This window comes from Capra hircus, chromosome 9 (genome assembly GCF_001704415.2).
Source record: "Capra hircus breed San Clemente chromosome 9, ASM170441v1, whole genome shotgun sequence".
NCBI classification, from domain to species: domain Eukaryota; kingdom Metazoa; phylum Chordata; class Mammalia; order Artiodactyla; family Bovidae; genus Capra; species Capra hircus.
In genome coordinates this window covers 72,534,384-72,547,537 of record NC_030816.1, presented here as the reverse complement: position 1 = coordinate 72,547,537, position 13,154 = coordinate 72,534,384, and the positions used below count along the sequence as shown (strand labels likewise).

The 13,154-nt window shown below is 41.4% G+C and overlaps 1 protein-coding gene and 1 pseudogene across 1 annotated transcript in view; both read right to left on the bottom strand.

Moving 5' to 3' along the window:
• Positions 1-13,154, bottom strand: part of SASH1 (SAM and SH3 domain containing 1) — a 346,563-nt gene that overhangs the window by 275,645 nt on the left and 57,764 nt on the right. The window lies entirely within an intron of this gene.
• Positions 5,637-6,274, bottom strand: LOC102186870 (annotated as a pseudogene).

Genomic DNA, 13,154 nt, shown 5'->3' with positions numbered 1-13,154 from the left:
TAAGGTTTGGGTCACTAGCAGTCTTTCCTGGCAGTCCAGTGGTTAAGACTCTGAGCTTCCAATGCAGGGGGCATGAGTTCAGTCCCTGATTGAGGAACTAAGATCCTGCATGTGGCATGGTATGGCCAAAAAATTAAAAAATAAAAAGTTTTGGCTCACTCTTGGTGTAAGAGACACCATCAGTAAGATGCAAAGTCTTCTCCATGACGGGGAGTCAGTTCTCAGTCAAGTTTTTGCCAACCATTTCTTTTCCTCCATCAACCTTATGATTCATTAATGCAGTTAATAAAAATGCTTTAAGTCAAGTGAGTTCTGGATGTACAGTGATGCATAAGAATAGTTTTATTCCGTCTTACGGAGTGAAGAGGGACAGACAGTCAGATAAGCAACAGCAGCGGAACCAAAGTCAGAGTGGGAGGAGAAGTGTTATTTATAGGGCCTTCAACAGGAGCAGCTCACCCACCCCTGGGTATTGGTGAGAATGGTAGGGGAATGGGGACATTGGCCCTTACTCTGAAAGAAGAATCCAGGAGAGATCTGAATTTTCTCTCTGCTCACACAGTTCATTTGAAATTTGAGGACAGTTTACACAATTGGCATTGGCAACCCCATCCATTCCTAGAATTCTGGCTTAACCCTAGACGCAAGGAACACCCTGAGGGCAGTGGATTAACTTTGGTTCTGTTTAATTTTCCTAATCATACCTATTGGTCTTGAATGATTTCAGCTCCCTTGGAACTCAAGTTGTCCCACTTTGAGTATAAACGTCACCCCCCATCCTTGCAGACAACAATCTTTGAGTGCCGTCCAGTTATAACACACAGACAGCCAAGGTAACAGCAGCAAATAGAAATAGAAAAAATACCAAGCTGTTTGCATTGGGACATGGTTACCATGAAATGAGCAAACATTTAGTTTTGTTTATTGAGGTCAACGTGAAAGCTGTTGAATCTCTTATAACAACTTTGTGACATTTGATGCATGCCTTTCTGAAACACCTCAAGCTGAGCTTGTTGTTCTGAAATGTCAGAATGTTCTATTCTGGTAAGCAGTCAACTCGTATTGAGTTCTCCCTTTGTGCAGAATGCCGTGAAGTGTGGCTGAGATGTATAAGGGGAACGAAAGAGGATACAATGAAAACTGGAAGCTGTGAGTCAGTAGACAGTGAAAACAATCTGAAAAGGGTTTCTGGTTTTGCTTGATTTCAGACCTGAATTCATGAACGAGGGGGAGAAGACCACCCATACTTTCTATGCGTGTGTTACTTTCATAATCCCCTTCTCAATGCAAGGGGAGGAATTTTTGCCTCCTGAGTGAGGTAATCTCAGAAATGGCAGCCTGAATCTGTGATGAAGCTGTGTACCATCTCAGACCAAGGCAGAGACCTGCTAAATTTAAGGCCAGGAAGCCTTCAGACAGGGCTTAGAAGAAAGGCAGGTCAATGATCTCAGGCCTCACCTCTTGCTTCTTTTTCCATTAACATTTGATGCGCGTATGTTGACAAAATAAAATATTGAGAAATCATGGGAATTCCCTGGCTGTCCCGTGGTCAGGACTCCATGCTTTCACTGCAGGAGGCACAGGTTTGATCCCTGGTTAGGGAACTGAGATCCTGGATGCTGCATAACACAGCCAAAAAAAAAAAAAAAAACAAAAAACCCAAAACACCAAGAAGTCATAATTGTATAGAGGATAAATGAATAGTCATTGGAGTTCTGAGATTTAAACCAAGGCTCGACTGTGATCAACTCCACGACTTTGGGCAAGTTGACCTCTGTGAGCCTCAGTGTCCATATCTGTTAAATGGGGGTAATAATATCTACTCAGGGGTTTACTGTGAGGATTAAATGAGATAACTAATATATAAGTCACTTAGCATAGGGCCCAGTCTAGAAAAGTTGAATACATGTTAAACTATTACTGTCCACAATTATGTCAACTCTATGGAAATAAAATCAATGCTTTAATTAGGATTCTTTAGTTTGTTAATTCCCCAAATTGCCTAGTCTAAGCAGAAAGTTATGTGCATTCTAACAAATTCAACACAGGAAAACCAAAGACTTATTTATTAATTCGGTTAGCAAGCATCTATGAGCATTTTCTATGTGCTCAGCCATGAGTGAGCCACTGAGGGTGCCAGAATAAAAGTAACAGTTCCCATTTTCTTGGACCTTAAGTCTAGTAGAGCAGGTCAGTAAATAAACCGACAATGACCATGTGGCAAGTGTGCTTGATGAAGGCAGCTTGGCAGAACTATGCTTTGAAAACGCAGAGCTCATAAGAGAAGAGCACGTCATACCAGAAGGATTACATGGTGATCACAGTCTAACATGCTCATTCTAAAGGAATGGAAGAGGGAAGTCAGAAACACACAAGAGATGACTGCAGGCCCTGCCTCACACCCTGCCGAGCTCCCCGCCTTAGAAACTCTTTTCTCCCTGGGCTGGGAGGTCACTCTTTGGCCTTTAAGATAAGTGCTGCCCTCGGACAGAAGCTTAAGGGGGCCAGTCCTCTGTAACTCAGGTTTAAACCAAGTTTGCAGACAGGGTGGCCTTGACCATAGGCACCTGATCTTCTGCCCTGAATGTTTAGCATCAGAGCTAGGCTCTTCCCTGCACATCTTTCAAAACTCTAATCTTGGCTCTGATCTCCATGTTTATGGATGGGATTCAGCTACCTCTTAAAGACTTTATCAATGACCTTTTTTGCTCTGGGTGGATGTCAGTTTGTTTGCTTTTGATAATAGCTTTATTGAGATATAATTCATATATATACAATACACTCAATTAAAATGTACAATTCAGTGACTTTTAGCATATTCATAGCCCCACCATCACCACAACCACCTTCAGTTAATTTCATCACCTGAAAAAGAAACATTTGCACCCCCTAGCTGTCACCCCAATCCTCTTATCCCTCCAACCTCTGGCAACCACTAACCTACTTTCAGTCATTATAGATTTGCCTGTTCTGGACATCTCACGTAAGTGCACATTATGGCCTGAATTATAACCCCCTGAATTCATAGGGTGAAGTTCTAACCCCTCAATGTGACTGTGTATTTGGAGACAGGACCTTGAGAGGTAATTGTGTGTGTGTGTTAGCTGCTCAGTTGTGTCCAGTTCTTTGCGACCCCATGGACTATAGCCCACCAGGCTCCTCTGTCCATGGGATTCTCCAGGCAAAAATAAATCTTCCCGACCCAGGGATTGAACGCAGGTCTCCTGCATTGTAGGCAGATTCTTTATCATCTGAGTCATCAGGTAACTAAAATTAAATGGAAACTCAATGGTGGGGACCTAATCCAACAGGACTGGTGTCCTTATAAGAAGAGGAAGGGACACCAGGACTGTGTGTGCACAGAGGAAAGGGCATAGCGAGAGGACAGCAGTCTGCTGGCCAAGCAGAGAGGCCTCGTGAGAAACCAGCTTGCCAAGATCTTGATCTTGGACTTCTAATCTCCAGAACCATGAGAAAATAAACCTCTGTTTAAGCCACCCGGTCTGTGATGTTTTATTACAGCAGCCCTAGTAGATTAAGGTAGTAGATTCATACAACATATGACCCTTTGTGTCTGACTTCCTTCACTTAGCATAATGATTTCAAGGTTTAATCCATGTTTTAAGATATATCAGTACCTCATTCCTTTTTTGATGACAAATAATACTCGTGTGTGACTAAACTACATTTTGTTTATCCATTTTGATGGACATTTGGGTTATCTCAACCTTTTGACTGTTAACGAGTAATGCTGCTATGGACATTCACGTATAAACTTTTCTGCGAATATGTTTTCATTTATCTTGGGCATATGTATCTTGGAGTAAAATTTATGGGTCATATGGGAACTCTATAACATTTTAGGAACTGTCAAACTGTTTTCTGAAAGGTCTACACATTTCACCTTCTCACTAGCAAGGAATGATGGTCCCGAATTCTTTATATCCTTGTCACCATTTGTAATTGTCTGTCTTTTTTATTACAGCCATCATTGTGGTTATAATCAGCTCTGAATATACATTGGAAGGACTGATGCTGAAGCTGAAGCTCCGATACTTTGGCCACCTGATGCGAAGAGCCAGCTCATTGGAAAAGACCCTGATGCTGGGAAAGATTGGGGGCAGGAGGAGGAGGGGTTGCAAGGAGTCAGACACAACTTAGTGACTAAACAACAACAACAACAGTGGGTATAAAGTAAGTTCATTGTGGTTTTGGTTTGCACTTCCTTAATAATGGATAATGTTAAGATTCTTTTCAGGTGTTTATTGCCGTTTCTGTATCTTTTTTTGAGAAATGTTTGTTCAGATCTTTTGCCTACTTTTAATCAGCAGTTAAGTATTTTAGATATTAATTTTTACTTTGACTTTTTATTGTTGCGTTACAATTATTCTTTATATGTTCTGGACACAAATTCCTTATTAGACATAAGATTTGCAAAACTTTATTCATTCTGTACATTATCTCTTCACTTTCTTGATGGTGTCCTTGGAAGCACAAGAGTTTTCATCCTGGTGCATGTCTAATTTATCTAATTTTTCTTTTGTTGCTTATGCTTATGGTGTCTTATTTAAGAAACCACTGCCAAATCTATGGACATGAAGATTTACTCATATGTGTTCTTCTAACAGTTTTACCATTTTAGGTCTTTTACCATTTAGGTCTTTGATCACTGTTGATTTAATTCTGTATACGGGGTGAGGTAAGGGTTCAAGTTCATTTTTGTGCATGTGGATATCCAGTTATCTCAGCATTATTTGTGGAAAGACTATTCATTTCTCCACTGAACTGTCTTAGGAATTTTATTAAAAATCAATCATACATTAAAAATTTATTTCTGGACTGTCAGTTCGATTCCATTGATCTATATGTCTGTCTTCATGCCAGTACCATTGCTATTATTGTTGTTGTTCAGTCACTAAGTTGTGTCTGACTCTTTGTGACCCCATGGACTGCAGCACACCAGGCTTCCCTGTCCGTCACCAACTCCCAAAGCTTGCTCAAACTCATCCCCATTAAGTCACTGATGCCATCCAACAATCTCATCCCCTTCTTATCCTGCCTTCAATCTTTCCCCAGCATCAGGGTCTTTTCCAATGAGTCAGTTATTCACATCAGGTGGCCAAAGTACTGGAGCTTCAGCTTTAGCATCAGTCCTTCTAATGAATATTCAGGAATTATTCCCTTTATGATTGACTGGTTTGATCTTGCTGTCCAAGAGACTCTCGAGTCTTCTCCAACACCACAGCTCAAAAGCATCAATTTTTTGGTTCTCAGCTTTGTTTATGGTCCAACTCTCACTGATAATTGTAGCTTTGTAGTTAAGTAAGTTTTGAACTTGAGAAGTGTGAATACTCCAACTTTGTTCTTATTTTTCAGGATTGTTTTGGATATTGTGGGTCCCTTGAAGTTCTCTATGTTTTTGAAGGGTCATCTTTCTCTGGCGCCTTGCCAGGATTTATCTGCTCACTGAGGCATCTGGGATTGACCTGCAAATACGCCGTGTGCTGGTACCTAATATGCCTCAGCATTACTTTGCCTGAATAGACTTTTTCCAGCCCCAAGAGCTGGATCTTGTTAATACAAGTTCTTCTTCTTTTTTTTTTAAACAGGACAAATCCACACTTTTATTTATTTTCAATAAGTTTAAATCCTCAAAGGGTACAGCATCACACGGATTTTGTGTCCAATGGCCTTAGTGGGAAGGTACCTTTGCAGTTTGGCATGAACCAGGCCACTATTTCCATGAGCTCAATTTATCTTTCCCCAGATTACTCTGGTTTTGGTAGGTTTTCCACCAGGAGTTACTGTGTTGTTCTTTGCTTTGTACACATAAGCACATCTCTTGCCTAGATAGAATTCAGTTTTATCTCGAGCATATACACCTTCAATTTTCAGGAGAGCAATGTGTTCCCTCTGGTTCGGTAGACTCCATTTACAGCCAGCAAAAATGGCCTTGGACCACAGCCTTCCAGACATATCTGTCGTTTTAGAAGTCCTGTTCCCAGCAGGCCTCCACAGGGTCCAAAATGCTCGAAAGAGCTTAATCCAAGTTCTTGATGGGTACCTTGTCTGGGAGGAGATCTAATTCCAAGCTGAACTCTGGTTTCAAATAAGATTGATAGATTTGGTCTGATGGTTCACTATAGAATCCTAAGAATTAATTAGGTATGATGGACAGCTGAAGTGTAGTCATGTTATGGCTGTTGTTTTCAAATTATAAAAATAGGGAATTCCCTGGCAGTCCACAGGTTAGGACTCTGGACTAAGGGAGGAAGCAGGTTGGATCCCACAAGCTACATGGTGCTACCCCCCAAAATTATAAAAGTAATGTTGTCATATCCTAAAAAAGGTAAACAGTTAAAAAGCCATAATCCTTTTGTTAAAATTACAGTATAATTAAAGTAAAATTATGACAACCTAGACATAAAGTAAAAGTTATGACCAATCTAGACAGCATATTAAAAAGCAGAGACATTACTTTGCTAACAAAGGTGCATCTAGTCAAAGCTATGGTTTTTCCAGTAGTCATGTATGGATGTGAGAGTTGGACTATCAAGAAAGCTGAGTGCTGAAGAATCGATGTTTTTGAATTGTGGTGTTGGAGAAGATTCTTGAGAGTCCCTTGGAACACAAGGAGATCCAACCAGTGCATCCGAAAGGAAATCAGTCTTGAATATTCACTGGAAGGAATGACGCTGAAGCTGAAGCTCCAATACTTTGGCCACCTGCCCATGGGAAAAGACCCTGATGCTGGGAAAGATTGAAGGCAGGAGGAGAAGGGGACAACAGAGGATGAGATGATTGGATGGCATCACCGACTCGATGGACATAAGTTTGAGTAAACTCCAGGAGTTGGAGATTGATAGGGAGGCCTGGCGTGCTGCAGTCCATGGGGTCGCAAAGAGTCAGATACCACTGAGCAACTGAACTGAACTGAAAGTAAAATTATAGTACCAATGATCTAATGTATTTCTGTAGATAGTAATACACTGGCTTCCCTGATGGCTCAGCAGTAAAGAACCCTCCTGCCAATGCAGGAGACGTGGGTTTGATTCCTGAGTCAGGAAGATCCTCTGGGGAAGGAAATGGCAACCTACTCTGGTATTCTTGCCTGAAAAATCCCACGGACAGAGGAGGCTGACAGGCTACAGACCATGGGGCCACAAAACAGTTGGACGCAACTTAGTGTCTAAACAATTCCTCTGTAGATAGAAGTTTTTGTATCATTTTTGGAAATTAACTTGAGAATTCCACTAGGGATTTTTTGGGTATCTATTATTTCCTTTATGGTTTGAAAGGGCATTCACATTTTCTGTTTTTTATTAGGCAGCATGTGGGATCTTAGTTCTCCCATCAGGGTTCAAACCTGTGGCCCCCTGGGTTGGAAGTGTGAAGTTTTAACCATTGGACTGCCAGAAAAGTCACACCACTCACATTTTTGTAGACATCTGTGTTCTTAGTCGCTCAGTCATGTCTGACTCTTTGTGACCCCCTGGACCATAGCCCTTCTGTCCATGGGGATTCTCTAGGAAAGAATACTGGAGTGGGTTGCCATGCCCTCCTCCAGGGGGTCTTCCCAACCCAGGGATTGAACCCATGTCTCCCACATTGCAAGGGTTTTTTTTTTCACTGTCTGAACCACCAGGGAAGCCCTTTTGTAGGCGCAATCAAGCAAAAATCATACTTTGGGGTTAGGAAGAGTTTGTTACATCTTAAGTGTGCATTCACAGGAATATATTTACCTAGATTTATTTTGAGGTTAGGCTAAGATTTAACATGTGGTTTGTCTTTATATTGAACTCTTTCCTCTCTAAAAGCATATGTGTATTTCCAAACACATCATTTCATCCTTAGAACACTTGTTAAGGCTGACTACAAATGTTCAGGTTCAATCGATTTGGCTTCCGAGTCATTGAATAAAACATGCCACACCATTTATTAAAGGCTCTGGCAATCCTGATGCTCAGATTTTCTTCAGGTTGACCAGCAAGGGGCACTAAAGCCTAGCATCTCTTCCCTGTTCCCTTCCAACAACATCTGAGGTTTCAGTAAGAAAGTAATTGGGAATGAATCTGGGAGCTGTGCACTTTTATAGTCAGATCAAAACAGTGATGGCAGTCTCTTTGATATTTTTTTAAGGGTATTGATATTTTTTAAATGAGAAAAATTCTGATTGGGTAAAAAGACAACAGAACAATTCCAAATATACAACCACTCTTTGCTTACAAACCATAATTCTCCTGTCTAGTCAATACTATTAGGTAAACCAGCAGAATCCTGTCATTGCTTTTCTATGAATTATTGTGTGTTTTCCATCCAGAGAAGATAATGGCTTAGCCACATAACAGTTCCTAAAAGGATGAACTACTTGATGTTATGATGACAAGCAATTATTACAGAAGCCTACTGGTTGGTCATTTTTTCCCCCCTTCCCTTTAAATTTTGCCTGCCTATTTATTTCCATCAGCTAGTAAGGATGACTCTTTTATTGTTTCAAATAAAGGATGTCATCTATATGCTAGGCACACATTATGAATAATTCCTTGTCATAACAAGACACGAATGTCTTTCAGAGACTGACACGAAGTTACTGGAGCTGTTTAGTATTTGGTAATGGGCTTTTCCTTTTAATTTTAGCTTTGATCCATGCTTAATCACCTCAAGGTATTGAAATACTGAGAATGAGAGCATTCAATAATTAGTTCACCAAGCTGGGAGCTAAGACCCATTATTCTTTCATTCCAAATCAAAGAAATAGTTTCTGGAAGCTCAGTCCCCTTATCAATATTACAGAAATGATGCATGTAAAGTTAATTAATTCACAATTAATGTTCAATTACAGGTCAACCAATGTATAATACTCTGATTTTTTTCTCAATCATTCCTTTTTCAAACTGGTTTTCTTTTAAGATTTAGATTTTTTTGGACCTTGTTATTTGCATCCTGTGAGAACTGTATTAAAATGGATCACATATTTATTCACCCAGCTCATTACAGCCCTCTTCCCCTCAAATACAATCCTAAGCCTCAAATGGCTGATTACTTAAGAACCCTCAAGAAGTCTTAGCTAAATGATGGACAGTTCGGAGTATGATTTTTAATATTTTCCCCTCTGCTAGCCAGAATGAGAAACTGGGGATCACAGAGTAAAGATTGTTTAGAGGCTGAGGCAGATATCATCAGTTCAGTTCAGTTCAGTCGCTCAGTTGTGTCCGACGCTTTGCTACCCCAAGAATTGCAACACGATAGGCCTCCCTGTCCATCACCAACTCCCGGAGATCACCCAAACCCGTGTCCATCAAGTAAGTGATGCCATCCAGCCATCTCATCCTCTGTTGCCCCCTTCTCCTCCTGTTCCCAATCCCTCCCAGAATCAGAGTCTTTTTCAATGAGTCAGCTCTTTGCATGAGGTGGCCAAAGTACTGGAGTTTCAGCTTTAGCATCAGTCCTTCCAATGAACACCCAGGACTGATCTCCTTTAGAATGGACTGGTTGGATCTCCTTGCAGTCATGGGTAGAATAAAAAAGACAGAGCAAGAGAAAGAAAAGACTGTGGATTCCACACTCTTTGAACAAATACAAAGTGTTCTGTCAGCTACGGTTCTGATGGTCCTGAGGCGCCCAGGCGTGGTGTCCTTTCCACTCCCTGGGCCTTTCTTCTCAGTGACCCGGGAGGTGGAGACAGAAACCATGTGTGCCTGGCATGGTTAAGAGCACAGACCTGGGAGTTAGGTTTGTTGTAGTTGTTACTCAGTTGCTAAGCCGTGTCTAAGTCTTTAAACTTCAGGTCGCCAGGCTTCCCTGTCTTTCGCTATCTCCCAGAGTTTGCTTAGATTTATCTCCATTGAGTTGGTGATGCTATCTAACCATCTCATCCGTTGCCTCCCGCTTTTCCTTTTGCCTTTAGTCTTTCCCAGCATCAGGGCCTTTTCCAATGAGTTGGCTCTTCGCATCAGGAGGCCAAAGTATTGGAGTTTCAGCTTCAGCATCAGTCCTTCCAATAAATATTCAGGACTGATTTCCTTTAGGATTGATTGGTTTGACCTCCTCGCAGTCCAAGTGACTCTCAAGAGTCTTTTCCACCCACAGTTGAAAAGCATCAACCTCGTGGGATATTCTGGCGTGTAATTTTGGGCAAATGACTTTCTTATCTAAGCCTCAGTGAATTCTTCTATACTGTAAAGATTCACTCATACATTTTTTTTTTAATTCATTTATTTGGCTGCACCAGGTCTTAGTTGCAGCATGTAGGATCTAGTTCCCCGACCAGGGATCGAACTTGGGCCCCCTGCATTGGGAGCTGAGAGTCTTAACCACCAGACCAGCAGGGAAGTCCCTCACTCATACATTTAACAAATATTTATCAAATGCCTGCTATATGCCAGGCATTCTTCTAAGGCCCAACCGAGAAAATGAATGTGAAGCACTGAGAACTGTGAAAATAAACAACGTCAACTACAATCCACTGAGAACCTACTGTGCGCAGTGTACCCTATGCCGTACACTTTAGGCAATTACTTAACCTCTTTCTGCCTCAGTTTTCCTCATTTGTGAGGGGAAATCTTGGTCCCCTGTGGCTTTTGTAAGGTTTAAATGAGGAGACTATATTAAATACTTTGAACAGTGCCTGGCACATAATTAATGCCATGCAAATGTTCGCTATCATCACCTCAGTTTCTAAGTAACACCCTGGAGAGGTTAAGTGTTATTCTCACCACTTGAAGGATCAGTGTACTGAGGTTTAGGGAGGTCAAGGTCAAATGACTGGTAAGTCACAGATTGGTGGTCTTATCTACCTGGTTCCAAACACTGTCTATGCTTTTCCCATGGAAACTTGGTGCCTCCAGGAAGCATTGAACTCCTTGCTTGTGATTGCGCAGACTGTTTGCACAGTAGCTCCAAAATGCGACCCCCGGTTCCTCTGAGTTTCTTCTATGAGTGCGCCCATGGCCATACACATGCGCGCGCGCACACACACACACACACACACACACACACACAGAGGCACACGCTCACATCCATTGTCTTTGCACTTAGCATTCATTATGAGCAGTGGCTCCTCTCCTTATAGAAATTATGCCACCAGTTACGCATTCAGCAAAGCTGCCCATCCATTCCTCTAGAACCTGAATGCAAATTTAGTTTTTCAGTTTGTGAGCTTTCTCAAGGCTGTCTTCCTGACCTGCTCATTCATTCATTCATTCCATCATTCATCAAACATTCACTGTGAGCCAAGCTGGTTGCTAGGTAAATTCTTAAACTTTGTATTAATCACACATTATGTTTCCTCAGTATGTAAAATATCGGATCCTAATTGTGGACTTTGTACAGATGAGCTTAAAAGGACAGAGGGTAGGAAAAGACAATGTTTGTTTGCTTTTCACGTGCCCAAGATGATAGTTCTATCAACACTTCACAGCTTAAATAAGAAGCATATTTTCACACCGTGTCCTTTGAATATCTTCCCCTTAGGAAACACACAGCTACAAATTATATGGAGGTGCTTTAGAGACAAATGAATCTCCCTCTGAGAATTGTGGGGGAATGTGACTGCTTTAATAAACTATTCTTTTTAACTTGATGCAGTTGAAAATGTTGCAAGTGTTCAAAGGGGTACATTACACCAAGTTGGTGATGGATTTGTGGAAAACCAAGTTACAAAGTCAAAATAGCAATTGTTTCTTTTATTAAAAAAATATCGGCACATTCTCCCCACCCCCACACACAAAGTGCCTGAATGAGGAGGGAGGAGATTTTGAATTCTCAATGTTATACCCCAAAAGAGCTACAAGTTTTGAGAATGCATTTGCTGTGTGTTGTTCTCTGAATATTTATTCTTTCTTCTTTTAATAATAATTCAATTCTCCCCTGGGGAAAGGTTTCTACTGGCTCTTGATTTAAAAATAAACCAAAATAAGATAAAAAACAAACAAGAAAATTCCTTATTGTCTTCTTCCCCAATCTTTTGGGAATGTGTGCTGTGACCATTGCTCACTCCTTCCCTCACTGGGCTTTTTCCTTAGGGTTTCTTTTTGGAAATGCCCTAGAACATGGTATTTCTTAGGCAATGAAAGCTTCCACTCAGCTCTGTTAGGAAAGACAGAGAGGGAGCATTGTAAAAGAGATTTTAATTATTTCTGCTAATTGTCACTATTTAGAGGTTACCTTGAGGTTTCTGTCAAGAATTTCAAGTATGGGGCTAACATTGAGAGCCAAATGGCAAATTAATATACGACATGTAAGAAATATATACAAAGTGCCTTAAAGACAGAGACTTGTTAAAAATATTTGCCAACCACTATGATTCTTTTGCAATGCAGCAGACCGCCTGCAATGCAGGAGCCCCAAGCTCAATCCCTGGGTCAGGAAATCCACTGGAGAAGCAAATGGCAACCTACTCTAGTATTCTTGCCTGGAAAATTCCATGGACAGAGGAGTCTGGTGGGCTACAGTTGGTGGGGTCTCAAGAGTTGGATATGAGTGAGTGACAAACCACCACAATGATCAGAACAGATGTTACAGTTTCAGCTTTCATACTTTTGTTGCTGGAATGTGGCAAGGTCTGGGTTTTCCCAGGGAGATAGGAGCCAGGATGACCAATGAGACAGGAGCCGGGACAGCATCCCGTTAGCAACTAGTACAGAAGCATTTCCATAATATAACAACTGGTTTGCAGAGGTGGATTTTCCAAGTGAATGAGAATCTTGGATGGGAATCTTCCAAATAATCCTTCACCTTCTTACTTTTTAATTCCAAAGGGATGCTGTTTCTTTAAGAGGTCCCACAAACTTGTATAAGCTTTCAGTTCAGTTCAGTTCAGTCGCTCAGTCGTATCCGACTCTTCGCGACCCCATGAATCGCAGCACGATAGGCCTCCCTGTCCATCACCAACTCCCGGAGTTCACTCAGACTCACATCCATCGAGTCCGTGATGCCATCCAGCCATCTCATCCTCGGTCGTTCCCTTTTCCTCCTGCTCCCAATCCCTTCCAGCATCAGGGTCTTTTCCAATGAGTCAACTCTTCGCATGAGGTGGCCAAAGTACTGGAGTTTCTTTAGCATCATTCCTTCCAAAGAAATCCTAGGGCTGATCTCCTTCAGAATGGACTGGTTGGATCTCCTTGCAGTCCAAGGGACTCTCAAGAGTCTTCTCC